This window comes from Pan paniscus, chromosome 5 (assembly GCF_029289425.2).
Source record: "Pan paniscus chromosome 5, NHGRI_mPanPan1-v2.0_pri, whole genome shotgun sequence".
In the NCBI taxonomy this organism is placed as follows: Eukaryota; Metazoa; Chordata; class Mammalia; order Primates; family Hominidae; genus Pan; species Pan paniscus.
The window spans coordinates 18,623,644-18,647,635 of NC_073254.2; the positions used below are offsets into that span (position 1 = coordinate 18,623,644).

Below are 23,992 nucleotides of genomic sequence, written 5' to 3' on the forward strand. Positions count from 1 at the left end.
GTTGTATGTATGTATAGTATGAGCCTTTTATTGTAAAAAACAATAGTAACTATGACATATATGTTAATGTGTTCATAGAAAAATAATCTATGTCTAGAGGTTAAGATTATGGTTGTTTCACTTTTAGTATATTTTTATGTTTAAGCTAGAAGCTTCTATAAATGAATAGTAATTATATATTAGTAGTAATTTACAATTGAAACACTTTAGAGGGATACCAAAGTATGAGAGGTGGTTTTCTCAGGAGGAAGAGAAATGGCGTCTGATGTTCCAGCAGAATGGAGACAGACACCAGGCTGTCAAAATCATCACTTGACAAGCTGTCTGCACAGCAATAGTTAATATGCAAATTAAACTTTTCATATATTGGATTCATAGAGAAATGTGGTGTAAATTTACCGTTACTTTAACTTAAGAAAAAAGCTGCACTACTTTTTCATAATTTAGGCCTTCCTTAACCCTGAGAAGGAGGTCCCTCTCTTACTCCCTCTTCTTAATTGAAATTGACTCATGAGTGTAAATTCAAGCATGTCTGTGCAAATGCTCTGCAATGTTCATAGAAGAAAACTGCTAGATCATGGGCATCTTTACCCTAGGTTTGTGTGGAGCAGCGATGAGCATGCAAGCTGTTCCAAGGAAAAGTTAATTTTACTGCTCCATGTCAGTAAAAGTTCATATGTTTTATTTTACTATTCCAACATGAAACTTTATATTTAAAAACCTGAAAACTATTTTTAAGTACAGCAGTCTTTCTGCATATAGTATTACTCACGTGTGTGCAAATTCTGCTCAAAGCTTTGATTTAGTTTTGTTCCCAAAACAGTCTCTCCCTTCATACACTGTACCTCTAAATTAATCCTACATTGAGTTTAGACTATTAACATAATGTAGGCCAATCCCTGTTTAACTTGCCAATCCAAGTCTTTCATTCCTAATCTTAAAAGTGCTTCATTTTTAAAAAGCACTGAAGGAAGTAAATGCATGGAAATGGAACTTGCCTAGCAGTTTCATGTGTAGGCAGATACAAAAGACATCTGTGTAGTAGTAATCCAGGAATCAGATTACTCTACTGGCTCGTTTTTTCAAGGATGGTAGAAGGAATGGGCATAACCATGGAAATGTTCCTTCCAAAAACACAAATCTTAAACAAAACCCAAAAGCCTAGAAACAAAACATCAAAAAACCCAGGAACTCTAGCTTCCAACAGAGAACTCAACATCACCATGACACAGAGTAGCTAAAAAGAGATCCTTCCAAAAAAGAAAGTGCTACAAAAACACAGCCTTTCGAAATTTTATCCCAGGCAAGATGCCTTTTATTCTATAAAATAAAACACTTGTCAGCAATAACAGAAATGAAATGTGTGTCTAAAATTTTCTCTAGAAGGACTATTATTCAGTAGCTCAATTCAGTCACTTTAGGTAATTGTGGTGTGGCATTGAAATCCTAAATTAAAGCTCTTCCTCTACTAGTTGACATGGAAGTAATTCTGTGGGGGCTCTTGGTCTAAACTTAGCTGGAAACAACTAAAATTTGGATAAATTCATATAAAAACAACAGTCTCCTCTGCCAAAGAAGCTGGAATATGGACTGACAATATTGAAATAAATTAAACAAATGTTTATCATATCCTATCATGTGCTAAGCACTTTCAACTGCTAGGCAAACAGCTGCCAACAAAAATAGATGAGAACTCTGTAATTTTATAGAACTTGTGAAAATAAGTAATTCAAAATCAAAGCTACTGGAACGTTATTTTGAGCCTTAAAGGAATGTGATTATACGACCTGAGTCACTAACAGGCAGCTGTAACCTTTATTTCCCTAATTACGGATTAGCCTTGAATAAACTCAGGTGAGCCACTGCACCTGGCTTTGAGAATTTCAATAAAAGAAAAGGAGGTGTGCCTGAAACTTCAAGACTAAAAGAGATAAATTAAGGATGGCCAATCATGGAGAGGTTTATAGGCCACAGTAAGGAGTTGGATTTTTTTTATGAGTAATGAGAAAACATTAATGGATTTTTGCTCTGACAAATTAAAGCTGGATATTCCTCATCTACTGGTTGAAATAGGGGTAATCCTGTAGGGATATGGATCCCTCTTGGTCTAAACTTAACCAGAAACAACTAAAATTTGGACAAATTCATAAAAAGACAACAATCTCTTTTTCCAAAGATGCCAGAGTATGAACTGACAACACTGAAATGTTTTGGGAGAAAAGGAATAGAAGCAGAGAGAATGGACTGGAAATGACAATAAGGAAGCTTTCAAACAGCCAAGCATTCACCTTCCTAACATCACTGAAGGATCAGGCATGGGCTGGCCTCAGTACTTAATCGTTATTTTAAACTGTGGTGGCAACAGATCTCACCAGCTGAGAATTAAAGAAAAATTCTACTCCTAGGGCCAAAAAGAGACAACTTGGAAAGTTAGAAGTTAGAAGTTCACAGCCATTTCATAAATGCTCAGAAAAAAAGAAAAAAACCCAAAACCAAAAAAAAAAAAAAAAGAAAAAAAAAGAACACATTCTAAAGGTTTGGGTAAAAAATTTGCAAGAATTACTTGCTCTTTTGGCTGGGTGTGGTGACTCACGCCTGTAATCCCAGCAATTTGGGAGGCCAAGGCAGGTGAATCACTTGAGCTCAGGAGTTCAAGACTAGCCTGGCGAACATGGCAAAAACCCATCTCTACTAAAAATACAAAAATTAGCCAGGTGTGGTGGTGCGCAACTGTTATCCCAGCACTTTGGGGGACCCAAGTGGGTGGATCACTTGTGCTCAGGAGTTCAAGACCAGCCTGGCCAACATGGCGAAACCCCATCTCTACTAAAAATACAAAAATCAGCCAGGCTTGGTAGCGTGTGCCTGTAATTTCAGCTACCTGGGAGGCTGAGGCAAAGAATTGCTTGAACCCGTAAGGCGGAAGTTCCAGTTAGCCAAGATCGCACCACTGCACTCCAGCTTGGGGGACAGAGAGAGATTTTCATATGTCAAACCACTGTTCTAGTAAATATATATTATTACATTAATGCAGTTATAATTCCAGAGACCAATTTCCCATGAGAGCCTATGGCTTCCTGAAGACATAACATGTCAAAGAAGTCTGTCGGAAGACTTAAAAATATACACACGTATGTGTATTTAACAGAAAAATACTTTCTAATAAGCACACGAAATATTACCAACAATGTGGTATGATACATTTAAGAATGAGATCCAAAATTTTAACCATTGGTATGGGCACTGATCAATCAGAAAGCAGGCTGGCCACACTACTATAGCAGGATCCTAGAGGCCCCAGATGGGACAGGCGTTAACCCTTTAGTTGCTGGGGAGTGTGATGGGGGGGGAGGTCCAGTGGGAAGGCATTCAGAGGGCTCAGGGCAGCACCATTTACTAACCAGTATGGAAGTCTTTCCATATTTTAGCAACCAGCATGGCTATTCCAGCAGCGTTGAAGATACTAGCAGAGCATCAGCCCTGAGTGTGTCCACATAATACTCTGCAGGCACTATGTCTATTAATATGTAACGGCATCGAGTCATCCATGATACATTATTACATGAATGAGGTAGATTACATAACAGTGTGCATATTCTGATCCTTTTTAGTTCGTTGGCATGTGTGCAGGAACAGATAGGACTGAGAAGATTCATAGCCTCCAGTAGGATTGTGGGAGATTTTTATTTTTTCTTATTATATTTTCTAAACTTCTCACATATAAACACAAGTTAAAATGTTATGCTTAGAATACAGTATTATACTATTTTTGAAATTATGATGACTGGTACAAAAATATGAAAAGGGGAGTATTTACCAGTAAAGAAGCTCTGATCCAAAGAAAGCAAGAATGTGTAATTATTCTCCCTATTTTCATTACAAATAATAACACCCTCATAGAATATAGCACTGTACTCTTACATCAACTCGTTAAGACACTAGGATCTAAGCCAGGCGCGGTGGCTCACGCCTGTAATCCCAGCACTTTGGGAGGCCGAGGCGGGCGGATCACGAGGTCAGGAGATCGAGACCATCCTGGCTAACACAGTGAAACCCCGTCTCTACTAAAAATACAAAAAATTAGCCGGGCGTGGTGGCGGGCGCCTGTAGTCCCAGCTACTCAGGAGGCTGAGGCAGGAGAATGGCGTGAACCCCAGGGGCAGAGCCTGCAGTGAGCCGAGATCGCGCCACCGCACTCCAGCCTGGGCGGCAGCGAGACTCCGTCTCAAAAAAAAAAAAAAAAAAAAAAAAAGACACTAGGATCTGAATAAACCCTGTAGAATCATGGGATTTTACACCAAGAAAGACTCTTAGAAGATCACATCTGTGTTGTGGTCCGGCAGGCTTCTGTTCAGACATACCTGGAAGTGTATGAATCCTGCCTTCTGCTGGCTTTGTTAAAATTCAAAGATCTGCCTTTAACTGACAATACACAATATTTCTACTCTAGAGTCCTGACGGAAAGAATCAATCAAATTCTTTGCTAGTCTATCCTTATCAAAAGATTAGCCTCAAAACACATACTCATGGAGGACTGCTCAGAAGAATAGAGTCCATGCGTTCACTGAATCGATGTATAATCTATCCTTGGATCATGCCATACAATGAAAGAGTCACACATCAGAAATCATAAGATAATGGTTTCAGCAGGGCGTGATGGCTCATGTCTGTAATCTCAACACTTTGGGGGACCGAGGTAGGAAGATTGATTGCCTAAGGCCAGGAGTTTGAGACCAGCCTGGGCAACATACCAAGACCTTGTCTCTACAAAAAATAATAAAAAAAAAATTAGCCAGGCATGGTTGTGTGTGCCTGTAGTCTTGGCTACTTGGGAGGCTGAGGCAGGAGGATCCCTTGAGCCCAGCAGTTTCAGGATACAGTGAGCCACTGCACTCCAGCCTGGCTGACAGAGCAAGACACTGTCTCAAAACAGTAATAATAATAATAATGGTTTCTCATATATTTGTCATGTGAAAAAAAAAGCTTCATACTATTTTGGGGGGCAGTTTTGAAACACAGTGTTCACAACATTGTATGGCATCAATTTTATAAATATCTGAAGTTTTTTTCCAGGCCCAACTTCTGAGGAAGGTGCACTTCCGCTGAGTAACTGCTTTGCTTTTATCATATGTATCCTAAGTCTTGAAAATAACCATGCTTCCTTTTTTCTGTTTGACTGCTGGGAAGCTCTAAAACAATTTGGAGCCTATCTTATAACATGTATTTTGTGTATTAACCTTAGTATGTGGCTTTTAATAGCACATTGGTTCAGGGCATGAAATCCAGAGCTCCGTAATTTACTAGCCATGTGACCTTTGGGGAGTCACTTAACTCTCTGTGACTGAGATTTCTCAACTGTTAAATGGGATAATACCTATGTAATAGGATTGTTTTGAGAACTAAGTAAGGAAATGTAAAGCACGGTGCCTAGTAAACACTATTACTAATCCACTTTTTTTTTCCTGTGAAGAAACTGATACTGACCACACAGATCATCTCTTTCCAATAAGTAAGGTAGCTGTCTTTTTTTTTTTTTTTTTTTGAGACGGAGTCTCGCTCTTTCGCCCAGGTTGGAGTGCAGTGGCATGATCTCTGCTCACTGCAAGCTCCACCTCCCGGATTCATGCCATTCTCCTGCCTCAGCCTCCCGAGTAGCTGGGACTACAGGCGCCCAACACCGTGCCCGGCTAATTTTTTGTATTTTTAGTAGAGACGGGGTTTCACCGTATTAGCCAGGATGGTCTCGATCTAAAGTAACGTAGCTTTCTGATATCCAACACTCACTCATATTTTTGAAAAGCCAGGGGAAATAAGTAACTTTATTTATATCCACTGCATTTGGATATAAGTTTCAAAATTTTTTTCAGAGCTTTCTATTAGCCAAAGGGGTTGGGAGGGGGCATGGCAGGGAGAAACGCAAAGATTCATTGTACACACAAATAAAAAAGAACTTGCTCAGGGAAAGTGCAGAAAACGAAGAGTTGATTTTATTTCCTTCCTTCTCTTTCCTCCTCCTTCCCTCTGTCTCCTTTCCCCACACGGCTGTATCTTTCTTACTTCCTTTCTTTCCTGCCTAACATACATGGCAGACACAGATGAAAGCAACAAATCTACTTCATGAGCTACAAAGAATGCAAAAATGACCAGAGGAAAATAACCTGCTTTAATTATTATCATTTTATTACTTCCCATTTATGATAGAGCTCCTTGAATCAACTAATTTTACTAAATTACCAATATAAAATAAACAGAGGTTTTATCATAACCATCACAACTGAAGACATAATGCATTTGTAACAGTTAATGACTTATCCATGAATTTTTCTCCTTTGGAAGCCTGAAGTGGCAAAGAAAGATATACTAAATTTAGTTTCTTCTTTTTTTTTTTTTTAAGTATGGATTCCAGCACTGAAAGTAATCTAGTGAAAAATGACGTCCCTAATTTCACATCAATAGCCAAATCTAAATGGAATTTGAGACAACAAATTTAAAAATGTCTGTTATGCTCAATTATGCTCTACGTGCTGTTGAACACATTGCTGGAGATCACTGTGTCATTTGTGGGCACATGTTTCTACAGGACTTAAATCATTTTTGTAGAGGTGAATAAAATCCAGAAACTTGGATATTTTTAAAAAGTATTTGTCAGCCAGGCGCAGTGGCTCATGCCCGTAATCTCAGCACTTTGGGAGGCCCAGGTGGGCGGATTGCTTAAGTCCAGTAGTTCAAGACCAGCCTGGGCAACATGGTGAAATGCCATCTCTACAATAAAATACAAAAATTTGCTGGGCGTGGTGGCACAAGGCTGTAGTTCCAGCTCCTTGGGAGGCTGGGGCGGGAAGATCTCTGAGCCCAACAGGCGGAGGTTGCAGTGAGCTGAGATCATGCCACTGCATTCCAGTTTGGGAAACAGAGTGAGACTCTGCCTCAAATTAAAAAAAAAAAAAAAAAGTATTCATCAAACATCGTTGAACAAAAGTTACAACGAGTTATTAATCAGCAAACTCCTTTAAAATTTACACTTCCAATGCATTCTTCATATTATAGTTAACTATACCTTCTTCATTTTATAGTTAAGACAGTTTACAACAAACTTATCTAGTGATTTTAGACAAGAGGCTTGAGAATATACATTAAGAACAAAAGGAATGAAAACAGAGAAGGGTTTCCAAGTGATGCAAAAAATGAACTGTGCTAGACAAATATAAATGTCCAGATCCCACTTCAAGAAAGGATTTGCTGCCCAGCTGCAAAGATGGAGTTAGCTGCCAGCAACTTCAGTGTCTGCTTCAGCTGCAGAAAGCTACCTTGCTCAGGGCAGCCCACGTCAGGCCACTGAGTAAGGAGTGGGTTGAAAAGCATGGCCACTTCTACAAGATATGGGATAATTCTGACAAACAATACGAACCCCAGAGAGACATCTGTGGGCCAGCATCACAGCTCTACTTCTTGCTCTCCCCAATCCTACTTCTTCACTTCTCCTTTTAAAGGTACAGATCCCTGAAAATAATCTTATATTCCAAACTCAGTGTCTGTTTATGGAAAACCTAACCTGTGACAGTGGTCCATTTTATATTACTAAGTAGGAAAAGGAAGCTCTAAAATAGTATGTGTCATAAAAAGTGGTCCCAGTTTTAAAAAAATGAACATTGACATACACATAGGAAAAAGTATTAAATAATTTTACACTAAATTTTAACTGTAGTTAACACTGGAAGAGTAGGATCATGGGGAAGTTTCTCCTACTTTATACCTTTGGAAAAGACAGAGGCATAGTTAGGTGTAGACAACCTGAGTTTCAATTTTCAGGTATAGATATTAACTCCATGAACATGTATTCACTTGGGATAGGTTAAATTATGCTCTGGTAACACACTTTCCCTAAAACAACAAAGGCTTATTTCTCATTGGTGTTTTGGTCTATGTTCTACATTTCTTCATTCTGATATCCTGGCTGATAGAGAATGTCCATCTGCCAGTCTCATGGCAGAAGGAACAGGTAACACAGTGAGCATGTGCTGCCTCATAAAACTTCTGCTCAGAAATGCCACACAGAATTTCCACTCATGTATCGGTTCCTTAAATCAAGTTACATGATGTTGCCTGAATTCAAGTAAACAGGAATGAATAATCCTCCTGTAGGGAAGAGCACAGAATACAGTCGAAAAGTAACACAATCAACCACAGAATTTAAACAAATTACTCATTACACCTCTTTCTTAATCTGTTAAGTGCAGATAACAGTACTATCTCAGCTGGTGAAAAGGAATGGAGAATACAGTCATCCTTTGGTATCTGTGAGAGATTGGTTCCAGGACCTCCCAAGAATACCAAAATTTGCAGATACCCAAATCCTTGGATGCTCAAGTCTCTGATATAAAATGGCATAGTATGTGCATATAACCTATGCACATCCTCCAGTATATTTTAAATAATCTCTAGATTACTTATAATACCTAATACAGTATAAATGCTATGTAAATAGTTATACTGTATTGTTTAAGGAATGACAAGAAAAGAAATATGTACATGTTCAGTACAGATGCCATTTTAGAGCCACAGCTGGTTGAATCCACAAATCTGGAGCCCGGGGAAACAGAAGGCTGACTACACTTACAAGCATTTATCCCACTGGATGATATGTAATAAGCACCAAGTGTTTCTTATTACTATACATATTTTTACTTTAAAATTTTTATGAGTATGTGTTACTTTTATAATTTATTCTGCAAGTATTTACCAAGCATCTCTGTATCAAGCACCTTTCAAGGCTGTGCAAACAAAAGAGATGAAATCTCTGCTATCCATGGAAGGCAGGACAGATAGAGGCAGTCAGACAATCTGAACAAAATGAGCTTTCCAGGAAGTTGCAAAACTGGAGGCAGAGATACCTGGCAACACTGAGCACTGAAATCTCCTTTCTTTTGCCTGATTCCATTTATATGAAAGGTCCAGAACAGGCAAATTTGTAGAGACAGAAAGTAGATTAGTGGCTGCCTAGGGCTGGGTGGGCGGATGGGAACAAAGGGGTTCGGAGCAGATGGGGAGTGAATGACTGCTCATGAGTCCAGAGTTGCTTTTTGAAGTAATAAAAATATGCTAAAATTGATTATGGTGATTGTTACACAACTCTGTGAATATACTAAAAACCACTGAATTAAAAGTAAAGGCAGTAATTAAAATTCTAGGGTGTTTTTTTGTTTTTTTTTTTTGAGGCAGAGTCTTGCTCTGTCTCCCAGGCTGGAGTGCAGTGGTGCAATCTTGGCTCACTGCAAGCTCCGCCCCCTTCAGGGTTCACGCCATTCCCCTGCCTCAGCCTCCCGAGTAGCTGGGAATACGGGCACCCACCACCACACCCGGCTGATTTTTTGTATTTTTAGTAAAGACGGGGTTTCACCGTGTTAGCCAGAATGGTCTCGATCCCCTGACCTCGTGATCTGCCCGCCTCGGCCTCCCAAAGTGCTGGGATTACAGGCGTGAGGCAGCGTGCCCAGCCAGGTTTTTTTTTTTTTTTTTTTTACTTTTTACAGTTAAAGTCTTTTTGTAAAATAAAGTATATTTTCTATGACTTAGTATCACTGGCTTTTTATAACTATCAAACTTGACCTTGAAAGAAAATTTGGTATCTACTTAATAGCTAAAAGTTATGAAAAAAGTAAACATTACCAAGTTAGATTTAGCCAAGGAATACAAGGATAGGCTTAATATGAGAAAAATCTATAAATCTGACCCATTATAATAACAGATAGAGAAAAATCATAATTATTCTAATAAATGCAGAGAAAGCATTTGATAAAATTCAACATTAAATTCATAATAAAAGGTCTTAGAAAAAATAAAAGAGATTTCCATAGAGCCTATCTAAGTAACCTACAGTAAACATCATCCTAAATGAAAAGATAATAAAAGCATTCCGATTTACAAATCAAAAAATAAATAATACTAAATTAAAGGTTCTAATAGCACATGAAATAATAAACTGAATTCAAAATGATGCAGAAGAATAAACAAAACTAACTTTATTTGTAGATATGATTTTTGTAGAAAACCAAAAAAAGTACAATTTATTAGAAATAAGAGAATTTAAGGTGAACATAAGATTACTGTCAAATACATTTCTTTATACCAATGACAAATACCTGAAAATGTAATTAAAAAGAAGACAGCATTTTCAATAATCTTAGAGAATACCAAGTACCTAGGAGTAAATATAATAACAAATATGCAAGATCTCTAAGTAAAAACTACAAAAAGACATTAGGAGACATTAAATAAAGACCTGAATAAATGGAGAAATATACCATGTTTGTGCATAAGAAGATTCAATATTGTAATTAGTTGACCTATAGGTTTAACATAATTACAATCAAAATTCCAACAGATCTTTTTCATGCATCATGTAAAGCTAATTTTTTAAAAAAGCATGAACAATAAGGATTTTTTTTTAAAGTCAGGAAATTTCTGAAGACACTAGAGGAAGTTGCCCTATCAGACATAAAGACTTACTGTGAAGCTGTGGTAATTAAGGCATAATAAAACAAATTGGACAAATTAACTGAATTAAATAGGAAACTACAACAGACCCACACATTTATGGGACTTTGGCTATGCCAGAAGAAACACATGATATTGATGGGAAAATTAGGAACTATTCAATAAGTGGAGGTGGAAAAAATGATTATGCATGTAGTTAAAGGTGAAAATTAGAGTTCTGTATCATACAAGATATAAGATCCAAATCCAAATGTATTAAAAACTATAATGTCAAAAACAAAACTTAAGTTCTCTTAGTAGAAAGCACACATGAAAACATTTTAGACTAATGGAAGAATTTTAAAAATTTAAACAATACAAAAAAAGCACTAACTATAAAATACAAATGATATACATTGACTTTTAAAATTAAAAAATTTTTGGCCGGGCGTGGTGGCTCACGCCCGTAATCTCAGCACTTTGGGAGGCCATGGGGGCGGATCACAAGGTCAGGAGTTTGAGACCAGCCTGGCGAACATGGTGAAATCCCGTCTCTACTAAAAATACAAAAAATTAGCCGGGCATGGTGGCCCATGCCTGTAATCCTAGCTACTCGGGAGGCTGAGGCAGGAGAATTGCTTGAACCCAAGAGGCATAGGTTGCAGTGAGGCAAGATCACGCCATTGCACTCCAGCCTGGGTGACAGAGCAAGGCTCTGTCTCAGGTAAAAAAAAAAAAAAAAAAAAAAAAAATTAAAAATTTTTTGTTCATCAAAATGTATTTTCAGGCCAGGCGTGCTGGCTCATGCTTGTAATCCCAACACTTTGCGAGGCCGAGGCGGCTGGATCACCTGAGGTCAGGAGTTTGAGACCACCCTGGCCAACATGGTGAAATCCCATCTCTACTAAAAATACAAAAATTAGCCAGGCATGGTGGCAGGCCTCTGTAATCCCAGCTACTCAGGAGGCTGAGGCAGGAGAATTGCCTGAACCTGGGAGGCAGAGGTTGCAGTGAGCCAAAATCACGCCACTGCACTCCAGCCTGGGCAACGTAGCCAGGTTCTGTCTCAGGGGACAGGGAAATAAATTTAACAGTGTATATTTAATTGGTTTGATAAATTGTATGAGCAAATAATTGGTCAGTACATAGATATATATGTTAGTTAACTAAAAATACTAAGTAGTTACAGAAAGTAATGACCTATATTTTCCTTTATGAGACTCTTTTTAATAAGAGTTTAACTTAAATAAATACAATACACCTAAGGCTAGTATAGGGTGGTTTTTCTAGCTCCACCTTTTAACTGTTCTTAGCCTCTTCAGGACACAAATTTTATTTTGTTTATTAAAACCATGTGAAGTGGCATTGTTACTATCCCTTGCCCTCCTTTTTTTAAAAAATTGAGGAAGAAACTGAGGCTCAGAAAGACTGAGTAGTCTTTCTAGACCACGAAGCTAGTTAAGTTATGGTTCCAGGATTTAAAGCCTGACAACTGACCCCGGATCAACATTTAATCACTAGGCTATCACTGTGATGTGAGATAATCTATGTACTAAAAAGCCATGTCAGACCATATAAAAGACAGGCTAGACAGTAAGTAAACTTGTAACCATGCCCTCTGCTTGCCCTTACTCTGAGAAGATTTCTATTAAGTTTGCAATATGAGGCAATCTCTGCTATGACTTCATGATAAGGAAAAAATCATGCTGGTCCTTTGCTGCCCTCTTATGGAAGATACACAAAAAATTCCCAGCCAATAACTGCAGTCTAACTTTGCCATAACTAAACTATTTCAGGTGTACCTAGCTTTACATGACAGATAAGATTCTAGAACAATGCAACTGGTACATAAGAGGTACTCAGTGAACGTGCAGAACTGAAACGAAAACTTTCTGTCTCTTTGATATGCACTAAGCGCTTGATCTTATAAAAATCCTATGATAAATTATTTAAATGACAAATCACCCTCCAATTTAATTGTTGTGGTATACAGATTTGTATATATCATATTTATTTAATATTATAAAATGTTATCATGTGGCCAATTTATTCACAATAAAGGTATGAATAAAATAATAATCTAAAAATGTCAGTTTAATCACTTGTTTCAAGCAACTTTGTCTCTTTTTAAGGCCAGAATCTAACAAATAATCTAAGTGAATGGTTTGAGTTTCTTCTAATTTCTTGCTCTTTATTTAATCTCTGTTTGTTGTGACCATGATTTCTCTTAGGAGAGACTAAGTGTCTTGAACTCTGAGATGGGCCTAAACAATTCAAAACAAAATCTATGAAGAGCATTGCTCGAAGTTTTAATGTAGGGAAATAGTTCTCTCCCTAGCCATTTCGGTTTTGACAAGGCTGTGAACGATTAAACACTAAAACCGATAATCTTATGAAGGCAAAACAGTGAGTGATTTTTGCAACTAAACAGCAATGAAAATTATTTCGCTAAGTTATGGATGGTCTTACATGGATGAGCTTATGCAAGAGCACTTCTCCAGGCTCTCTACTAGAATGGAGTGTTTAGATCCTTAGAATTAGACTTCACCTGGCTCTCTTCACCAGTACAAAAGGCTACATACCTCACTGAGATGTGTGATGTATATCATTCCTAAATATTGGGTAGCTATTACAGTTTTTTTTTTAAAAAGTATCAAAAAATATTGCCTAGATGTAGCTTTATCACAGAACATGCTAATTTTTCAAAGGCTTTCCTAATTCATGTCTTCCTCCCTATTTTCAATATTACACTAGTTCAGGCTCTTACAATTTTACGTTCATCCATCAAACACTGTATGTCTTGAGCACCTACTATTATGTGTAAGCACTGTGTTAGCAGGCAGGCCAGAGTGATAAACAAAAGAGACATGGTCTGATCTCATATAGTTTATAGTCTAATAAGAAAACAAACAAACAGGCTGGGTGTGGTGGTTCACGCCTGTAATCTCAGCACCTCGGGAGGCCGAGACAGGCGGATCACCTGAGGTCTGGAGTTTGCGACCAGCCTGACCAACATGGAAAAACCCTGTCTCTACTAAAAATACAAAATTAGCCAGGATGGTGGCACATGCCTGTAATCCCAGCTACTCGGGAGGCTGAGGCAGAAGAATTGCTTGAACCTGGGAGGTGGAGGTTGTGGTGAGCCGAGATTGCACCATTGCACTCCAGCCTGGTGACAGAGTGAAACTGCATCTCAAAAAAACAAACAAACAAACAAACAAAACACACAGAAAAAAAGAGAAACTGACACCAAACAAACAGGCAAATAAATATACTGACAAACAAACAGTCCAACAAGGTTTTATCAGGGAAAATAATAGGATACTTTAAGAAAGTTATAGAAAAAACAGGTCCTAATTTATCTAGGAACCAGAGGGAAAGCTGTTACTTAGATAAGGGGTATCTGTGAGACGGACATTTAAGCCAACACTTGAAAAATAAGCCATGGTGATCAAGAGGAAGAGTGAGAACAGAGAAATCCAGGCAGTAGAAATATCAAAAACCCTAAGCTTTAATGTAGGAAAAAGCATGGCATGTTTTAGGATTAACACGAGGGCCAGTGTGGCTAAAAGATTAAACTGAAAAATAGGCAAGGTTTAAATTATCAAGGCTTTACAGGCCACATTAAGAAGTTTGACTTTTATTTGATTTTTATTCCAAGTAATACAGTACATACATATAATTTCCCAGTAAGTATTTTGGAAATTATTTTATTCATGATTTGGAAAATACAATCCTAAGAACAGATCTGCATGATAGAAAGATAATATGTATTCTAGAATTCTGAATCCTTTTTTTAAAATTATTATTTTTATGTATTTATTTTTGAGACAGGTCTCACTCTGTCACCCAGGCTGGGGTGCAGTGGCGCAATGACAGCTCACTGCAACCTTGAACTCCTGGTCTCAAGTGATCCTCCCACTTCAGCCTCCTGAGTAGCTGGGACTATAGGCATGCTGCACCATGCCCGAATTCTGAATCCTTTACTGGAAACCTCACCTTTCCTCCAGTCACAAGGACCCCCCTGGGCTTCAATACTGCACCCGTCCCACTTCCTGACCTGAGGACACACCCAGCAATACCATTTCCTCTCCTACAGTAAGGCTAGCACTTTCTGGGACCCAAACCTAGCCTAGTTATGACACCTAAACACAAACTAAGCCACAACCTACTTATCCAGTCACAGCCAGTACCAAGGAGCCCTGGACTCTTTCTAATTCTTCCTATGTCAATGGCTGACCAAAGACCAATTGCATTGAAGAAGTTTTATAATATATGATTTACTAATTAAGGCATAACAAAGAAGAATAAACAACCTGTTTTTGAAAGCAAATTCTAAAAGTGAAATTTGCAACTATATGGATATTGTTAGCAAAAATATGTCTATGCTACATTTGTCCCATTTTAAAAAATGAATATGCATTTATTTAGAAAATATCTCCTAAATACATACCATATCCTAGACATATTTTCAAAATGCAGAAGCACACAGTAGAAACTAAAGTTATTTTTCATTAAAAAGTGCAATTTATATTAGCAAATAATGGGTTTATTGATATTTTAATTAATACAAATTTTTACATTTGTCTACGTTAATAGATTACAACAAGTATTAGCAGGTATTACCTTCATAAATAAAAGCTCTTCAATCATTTTTAAGGCCATAAAGGGGTCCTCAGACCAAAATGTTTGAGAACCACTGTCACTGGTTCAGGAAGAGACTAAAAAGAGGAAAGAAAGTTAGGAAGATGGTTTTGTAGGCATGAATGCCTGTTTTAGTATACCTATAGAGGGAATGAATCACATTTGAGACAATATGAATTAAGGACATTAACATCCCTAAATATTAATAGCTAAAGATTTGTGGTATCTCTCTTATTATATATTCAAAATAAAACAACATTAAGCCACGGAATAAATGTGATGAAATCCAACATATCTCTGAGATTTTCTGATTTCAATGATCTTTTTGAAATATCAAACAATACAACCTTCCACCCACACCATACATTTTTAGATTCTCTTGTTTTGATGATACCCAAAACATGTGCTCATTGTAAATACTAGGCAAACAGGCTCCTTGCTACTCTAAGTGACTTCCATTAACCAGTACCAGCATCCCATGGGAACTTGCTGGAATTGCAAAAGGGAAGACCTCACCCCAGACCTACTAAATCAGAATCCACATTTTAGCAAGATTCCCTAGATGATTTTTACATGCAGTGGACTTTGAGAAACACTGGGCTAACTAATATAGATGCTTAGCAATTCGTTATTGATAAATGTTAGATCCATAGAAAAGAAGAAATTTCAAAGGACTTACAGGATGGATGGTGATGATAACATTATGAAATGACCCTTTGATACTGTATTCAATTCTCTGGCACATGAAATTGATATTTTATTTGTGATACACATAGTAAAACAAATATATATTCTCTAGCTTTCACAGAATGTATAAAACATAGTCAACAGATTTCCAGGATCTGTGTAATGAATTTTTAGAATCCACGCTTATGTTATTATGCTAACAATTCATGAGAGAACCTTTGCTTCCTGCTATATGGAACAGCAGGAACCAGACTTAACCTGCTTAGTAACTAGAAAACTAGACAAAATATAAAACCAACTGTGTCAGATGCTGGACAACAGATAGCACAGCACTATGATCCCTAGGAGCAGAGAAGCAAATGAAGAGAGCCCTAAAACTACTACAGCTTTTGGCCTGAATGCCATTACAAATGCAGAAGAGGGAAGAGAATTTCAAGTAGATCACAGTAGTGCAGATAAATTGAGGTATTTAGAGGCTAGTCTTCTGAGAGTCTGAAGTAGCTGAAAGTTGCAGGGCAGGGGCCTGGAGAGGTGGGAGACAGACAGAAAAAAATGTGAACAGGGGTGTGATTTTACATGAGGCTGCACAAAGAGGAATTATGTGACTATGAGCTGGATGGTTCCAGTATTGCACATACAACTGAATGTGACAAGGACAGACAAGGATGCCCACACTTATCACTTACATTCAACATAGTACTAGAAATCCTAGCCACAGAAATTAGGCAAGGAAAAGAAATAAAAGGCATCCAAATCAGAAAGGAAGAAGTAAAATTGTCTCTGCAGGTGACATGATCCTATATACAGAAAACCCTAAATATGCCACTAAAAACTGTTAGAATGAATAAACGAATCCAGTAAAGTTTCAGGATACAAAATCAACATACAAAAATCAATTACACTTCACTAACAGTGAAGTATCCAAGAAAGAAATTAAGAAAGCAATCCCATTTACAATAGCATCAAAAGGAATAAAATACTTAGGAATAAGTTTTACCAAGGAGGGGAAAGACGTGTATGCTAAAAGCTACAATACATAATGAAAGAACTGGAGATGACACAAATAAATGGAAAGCTATCCCATGTTCAGGATCAGAAGAATCATTATTGTCAAAATGTCTGCAATACACAAAGTAGTCTACAGATTCAACGCAATCTCTAGCAAAACTCCAGTGACATTTTTCACAGAAAAAAAAAAAAATTCCTAACATCCATACAGAACCCAAAAGACCCAGAATATCTAAAACGATCTTGAGCAAGAAGAACAAAGCTGGTGGCATCACACTTCTTTATTTCAAATTATATTACAGACCTACAGTAATCAAAACTGTATGGTACTGGCATAAAAGGAGACATATAGACCAACGGAACAGAATAGGAATCCCAGAAATACATCCACGTTTATGTGGCCAACTAATCATCAACAAAGGTGTCGAAAGTACACAATAAAGAAAGGATAGTCTCTTTAACAAATGGTGTTGAAAAAGCTAGATAACCACATGCCAAGAAATGAAATTGGGCCCTTATCTTACCCCATCCACAAAAGTCAATTCAAAATGGTTAAAAGAGGCCAGGCGCAGTGGCTCTTGCCTGTAATCCTAGTCCTTTGAGAGGCTGAGGCGGGTGGATCACTTGAGGTCAGGAGTTCAAGACCAGCCTGGTGAAACCTCATTTCTATTAAAAATACAAAAAATAAGCCAGGCACAGTGGCACATGCCTATAATCCCACCTACTCGGGAGGCTGAGGCAGGAGAATCGCTTGAACCCAGGAGGTGGAGGTTGCAGTGAGTCAAGATCATACACCACTGCACTCCAGCCTGGGCAACAGAGGGAGACTCTGTCTCAAAAAAAAAAAAAGTGAAAAGACTTAAATGTAAGACATGAAACTGTAAAACTAGAAGAAAACAGTGGAAAAGCTCCATGACATTAGTCTTGGCAATAATTTTGTTTCTTTGTTTTGTAAATGACACCAAAAGCACAGGCAACAAAAGCAAAAATAAGCAAATGGAACTAAACCAAACAAAAAACCTTCTGCACAGCAAAGGAAACAACAAAATGAAAAGGCAATCCACGGAATGCGAGAAAATACTGAAAAACCTTTTATCTAACAAGCGGTTAATATCCAAAATATACAAGGAATTCACACAAAGAACTCATGCCTGTAGTCCCAGCACTTTTGGGAGGCCAGAGCTGGAGGATCACTTGAGGCCAGGAGTTAAGAGACCAGCCTGAGCAACACAGTGAGACTCTGTCTCTATAAAAAATTTAAAAATTAGCTGGGTGTGGTGATGTGTGCTTATAGAGTAATATAGTTACTCAGGAGGCTGAGGTGCAGAAAATACAAAAATTAGCCAGGCCTGGTGGCATGTGCCTGTAGTCCCAGCTACTCAGGAGGTTGAGGTGGAAGGATCACTTTGAGTCCAGGAGTTTGACGCTACAGTGAGATATATTCATGACACGGCACTCCAGCAGCCTGGGCAACAGAGCAAGACCCTGTTACCCCTCCAAAAAAAAAAGAAAAAAGAAAAAGAAAAAAAAATTACTCCAGATGGTAACGAATCCACAAGAAAAAGAAACAAACTACCTGAAATGATAAATAAGGTTACTATAACAAAAGCTACAAATATATATTTGCTTTCCTTTGTTCATTTTCTTTAAATGATGTAAAAGTAATAATTGTAGTAATGTATTGTTGAGTTTGTAACAACTATAACATGTACAACAACAAAACCACAAAAAAACAGGGACATGGAATAAAACTATATTGGAGTAAGGTTTCTATATCTCACTGCAATTGAGTTAGTATAAATCCGAAGCTGATTCTAATAAGTTAAGCTAATTGTACGGTAAGCCCTAGAGCACCACTACGGTCTCTAAAAAAAACTTAAAACAGTGTAAGAAATCCACTCAAGAAATTAAAATGCTACATTAGAAGATATTCACTTGATCCAAAACAAAGCAGTAAAGGAGAGACAGGAAAAGAAAAAGACAAGACATAAGGAAAACAAAAATAAGATGGCACACATAAATCCAACTATATCAATAACATTAAATGTGAATGATTAAACAATTGGATCAAAAGGCAGAAATTATCAGATTAAAAAAAAAAAAGATCCGGCCAGGCACAGTGGCTCATGCCTGTAATCCCAGCACTTTGGGAGGCCGAGGCAGGTGGATCACAAGGTCAGGAGTTCGAGACCAGCCTGGCCAACATGGTGAAACCTCGTCTCTACTAAAAATACAAAAATTAGCTGGGTGTGGTGGCGGGCCCCTGTAATCCCAGTTACTGGGGAGGCTGAGGTGGGAGAATCGTCTGAACCCGGGAGGTGGAGGTTGCAGTGAGCCCAGATCACGCCATTGTACTCCAGCCAAGGAGGCAGGGCGAGACTCTGTCTCAAAACAAAAAACAAACAAACAAACAAAAAACAAACCAAGATCCAACTATATGTCTACAGGAGACACATTTTAGATTCAATGATACAAAGCATGTAAATAGTAATCACGTGAGAACTGAAATAGCTACATTAATATCAGACAAAACAGACTTTAAAACAATGTTACTAGAGAAAAAGAGAAACATTTTTAATGATAAAAGGATAAACCCACAAGGAAGATGTAACAATTTACAAGGATAGATGCACCTAGTAACAGAATATATGTAGCAAAAACTGACAGAAATGAAGGGACAAATTGATACCTCAAGAACAGAAGATTAAGTCTTTCATACTCCTGTTCCAACTAGTTAGACTCCACAACAGGTAACATGACTGAAACAGAACTCTATTTAGTTTCCCCCCACTTTCAGTCTCTATCTTGGTAAGTAGCAACTGTATCTGTTTAACTGCCCAAACCAAAATTCTTTAAGTCACTTTCTCTTGAATTCCACATCCCATCAATCAGTGAATCCTATAACTTCTCCCTTCAAAATATATCCAGAACCCAATCATTTTTCCCTACTTACACCCTGATCGAAACTAACACCATCTCTCACAGAGATTACTTAAATACTCTCCTAATTGGATTGCATCTTCCTCCCCTGGTCCCTTGCAGTCTATCTCCATATGGCAGCCAAATGAGCCTTCTAAAACAAATCAGGTCACTCCTCAACCCTGAACTTACTCTGTCCAGTAAACTTTTTTTCAAAATAATTATTTTTATTTTTATTTTATAGAGATAGGGTCTCCCTATGTTGCCCAGGCTGGCTCGAACTCCTGGGCTTAAGGGATCTTTCCACTTCAGCCTCCCAAAGTGACACAATTACAGGCCTGAGCCACTATGCCCAACCTGTCCAGTACACTTTCAGTGAAATCTGAATCCTACAAACTCCCTTTCCTGCATTACTTCCTACTCCCTTAATCACCCCACTCTCATCGCACTGGCCTCTGCCATTTTCAGCAAGTTACTAAGCCCAATTTATAATATAATTCTATTTTTAAAAAACACTACAGGCCCAGCACGGTGGCTCATGCCTGTAATCTCAGCACTTTGGGAGGCTGAGGCGAGTGGATCACGAGGTCAGGAGTTCGAGACCAGCCTGGCCAAGATGATGAAACCCCGTCTCTACTAAAAATATAAAAATTAGCCGGGCGCAGCGGCGGGCGCCTGTAATCCCAGCTACTCGGGAGGCTGAGGCAGGAGAATTGCTTGAACCCGTGAGGCGGAGGTTGCAGAGAGCCGAGGTCGCACCATTGCAACCTAGCCTGGGCAACAGAGCAAGACTCCGTTTCAAAAAATAAAAATAAAATAAAACCACTACATATATATGCATAAAACAGGATTGCCCAAAATGTGACTATTCACCTATGGTTAGCAGGATTACAAATTTTAATTTTTAAAAATTTTTTCCTATTGTGAAAAATTATTTCTAATTCATGTGTTACTTATAATAAAGTATATGAAAAGCTGTGTATCAAACACACAATATATTGTATAAAATATATGAAAAGCTGTGTATCAAACCCCATACCCCTACTGTGGTTAATAGTATTTAAGTATATTCAAAATCTGGAAATAAATCATACATGTCACCAAAAAACCACAACAAAAGAAAATTTGCCTACAGTAATACAGCATTTACTAACAATACATGCTGCAGGCACTTTCACTCATTATTTCATCTTACTCTCATAATCATTCTATGCAATCAGAACCATTATCCCCATGTTACTGTGTAAAATGAGGCTCAAAAAAGTTAAACTCTTTGAAATTGCACAGTAAGTTGTGAAGCCCAGGTCTGCCTGACTTGAATGCTCACGTTCTAAATACTAATCTAGCTACTGCCTCATCACATAGTAGTTACAAGCAACAGTGCAAAGTTGAAATAACCTAGACATACAATAACAAAGGAAAAAGAGTGTAGTTATAAAAATGCTTACTGAAACTAGAATTATGTATGTAAAAATTGGGGGACATGTTACATGAAAGAGCAAACTATCATATTCTATACGTGAGTACAAGAAAATTTAACATTTCATATAGAAAAAAGCCAAAATAAACCCATATATTCAAGTTGGTTCAGTGTGGGTAATGGAACTCTGGGTGATTTTCATTGTTTTGCTTTGTTATCCTTTGGTTTGCACCAAAATTGCTTCAATACTAACAACAAAAACAACAAAAACAAATTACGTTCTCATAAACTTTGTTTTGTAACAAAGGAAAATTCTGCCCAGTGTTCCAAACACCTCAAAGTTCCAAGTCCAGGTCTAAACCAGAGTCGTTAAGTATTCTCTGAAAAGCGATCTACTCTTAATTGACATCTGGCGACTCTACATGGACCAATGGCTTCCTCCGCAGGATGTTATGATCTTTATTTTGCTTGTAGCCTACGGAAGAATGAGCCTATTAAGAGCTTATTGAGATTGATGATTTGCACAGTGTAGCTTGAAAGGTCCAAATTTAATCCGTTTCAACGGGAGGAACAAAATTCAAAACTGTTTTCAAAGTATTTCGAGAATGTGTCCCTTATCTGGAAGTAATATTTAAAACGAAGCAAACAAAGACGGTAAAAGAAAGTCACAAATGCAAGCTCGCGCCCGAAGCCAGCCTCGGGCAGGTACACTTTGGTGTGGTGTGGCGGCGGCAGGGCGCCAAGCGCCGTGGTTTTTACGGTCTCGTCAGCAAGCAGGGCCGACCTCCGCTTTATCGGACAAGACCAACGCAGGATCCGGGGCGCGGCGGCGACAGGGCCCCGAGGCAGATGCCCGAGCTAGAACTCTGGCGCCTACTTACTCCTCGGCCGGCCCGGCTGCTCCGGAAAACGACCTCACAGGAATGGCGGCAAGAGCGCCGCCGCCGGCAGGGGCTGAGGAGAACGAGCCTGGGGCTCCGGGCCCAGAGATGAGACGCTCTGGCTGGGAAGCAAGGAGCATCGGCACCGACGGATAGAGGCCGGTGGCCCTCAGCTGGAGCAGGCGGCTTCGGGGCGGGGACATAAGGGACCAAGGCCCACCGCAGGCCTCAGATCCTCCCACGCCTCCCCGCTGCTACCCAACGATGACGCAAGTACGCATGCGCCTCCCCAGCTGCCGCTGGGAAGAGCGCGCCCCCCAGGGCCCCGCCCCCTCCAAGGATTTCCGGGGAGGCGGGTTCCACTGCTGACTTACCGGTTTTACTCCTCTGCTCAAAAGGCGCCTGCCCGGGGCCGCTTTCCGTTGCAAAGGTTCCTGAATCTGGGGAGGAAGAGCAGCAAGATTGAAATATTGGGCATACGTTTGTTGCTTCATAAACGTTTGCTGAATGAATAAACTGATACGCCGATGTTTGCTTTAATTGTAACTCCCCCTGCCGAAGGTCCCAGTCTTTGAAAACTACAACAGCAACATAGTTTTGGGCGTGTCCTTGACAAATCTGTTTCATTTCCCAGGTAGTACCGTGCAAGTGAACTTGGTGAGAATTTTTTCAAGGAAATTTTTGCCAGCATCGATTTTTGAAACTTAGTTTTTACCATGCTCTTTAAAAAAATAAAGACTTGGTTTGTTCAAATACCAACTTTAGTCACAATCTGGCTTCAGCACCTATTGTTCGGGCCCCATATATCCTTCCCCACACTTAGGATGCTTCATCTCCACATAAAGCATAACTGCAAAATACACAGGGCAGAAGGAGACCTGGGAGATAATACTATGGTTGCAGAAATTAAGACCAGCCTGAGCTCTCGACAACAAGAAAGAGACACAGCGAAAACAAGGCATTCATTTATAATAGGCTCTTGCAAGCAAGGAAAAATAAGGCATTTTCTGATTCGAACGTAGTGCTCTATTACCCCTACTCAACAAACATTTGAATGCCAAAGAGCTGTGAGGGTGGATGCTCAACAAGCAGATGCTAAGCGAGGTTATATTTTTGTAGAAAGCAGCCTGATAAGAAAAGAGCAGATTTTCGAGTCAGATTTTAGTTCAAAAATCAGCTTGGTACTTGGGAACTCAATCATAAGCAAATTACCTTACCTCTTAGTATCGGTTTGTTCATGTGTAAAACGTGTTAATAGTACCTGACCCAATCTTCTGCCTTCAAGTATATCACTCTATTTCCAAGATGAGATCTCTCACAGTTCTACTACATACACCGTTAATTTTAACATTATTTTAAAATAGTTTACTAAGTTTATTTCGTTTGTTTATTTGAGACGGCGTTTCTGCTTTTGTTGCCCAGGCTGGAGTGCAATGGCGCGATCTCGGCCTCCCGGGTTCAAGCGATTCTCTTGCCTCAGCCTCCCGAGTAGCTGAGACTACAGGCGCCACCACGCCGGCTAATTTTTTGTATTTTTAGCAGAGACGGAGTTTCGCTATGTTGGCCAGGCTGGACTCGAACTCTTGAGTTCAGGCAATCCGCCCGCCTCGGCCTCCCAAAGTGCTAGAGGATTGCAGGCCTGAGCCACCGCGCCTGGCCCTAACATTTCAAAACGTTTGAGCCACCGCTAAAGGATTGCAGGCGTGAGCCACCGCGCCTGGCCCTAACATTTCAAAACGTTTGGAATTCAGGCAACGAGACGTTTTGTAAGAACATTTAAAACCCTTCTCTCCTGGAAATCAAGAGATATGTATGGAGTCTGGAGATTCCGAACTCAATTTTCTAGGACAAAGGCAAACTCAGATGATTACAAGAATGAAAGTGATCGTCACGCTGCTTCCAGGTTCCAAAGTATGGATAATTTTTTTTTTTTTTTTTTTTGAGATGGAATCTTGCTCTG

General features: G+C 38.9%; 1 long non-coding RNA gene across 3 annotated transcripts in view; it reads right to left on the reverse strand.

Annotated features, from left to right (window-relative positions):
- The window catches only part of LOC129397912 (uncharacterized), a 38,458-nt gene that overhangs the window by 13,562 nt on the left and 904 nt on the right, over positions 1-23,992 (reverse strand). For all 3 annotated transcript variants that reach the window (XR_010112371.1, XR_010112369.1, XR_010112370.1), the window contains exon 2: positions 1-22,472. This exon is cut by the window's left edge and continues 13,562 nt beyond it. This is a non-coding gene — a long non-coding RNA (uncharacterized LOC129397912). The remainder of the gene's footprint in view (positions 22,473-23,992) is intronic.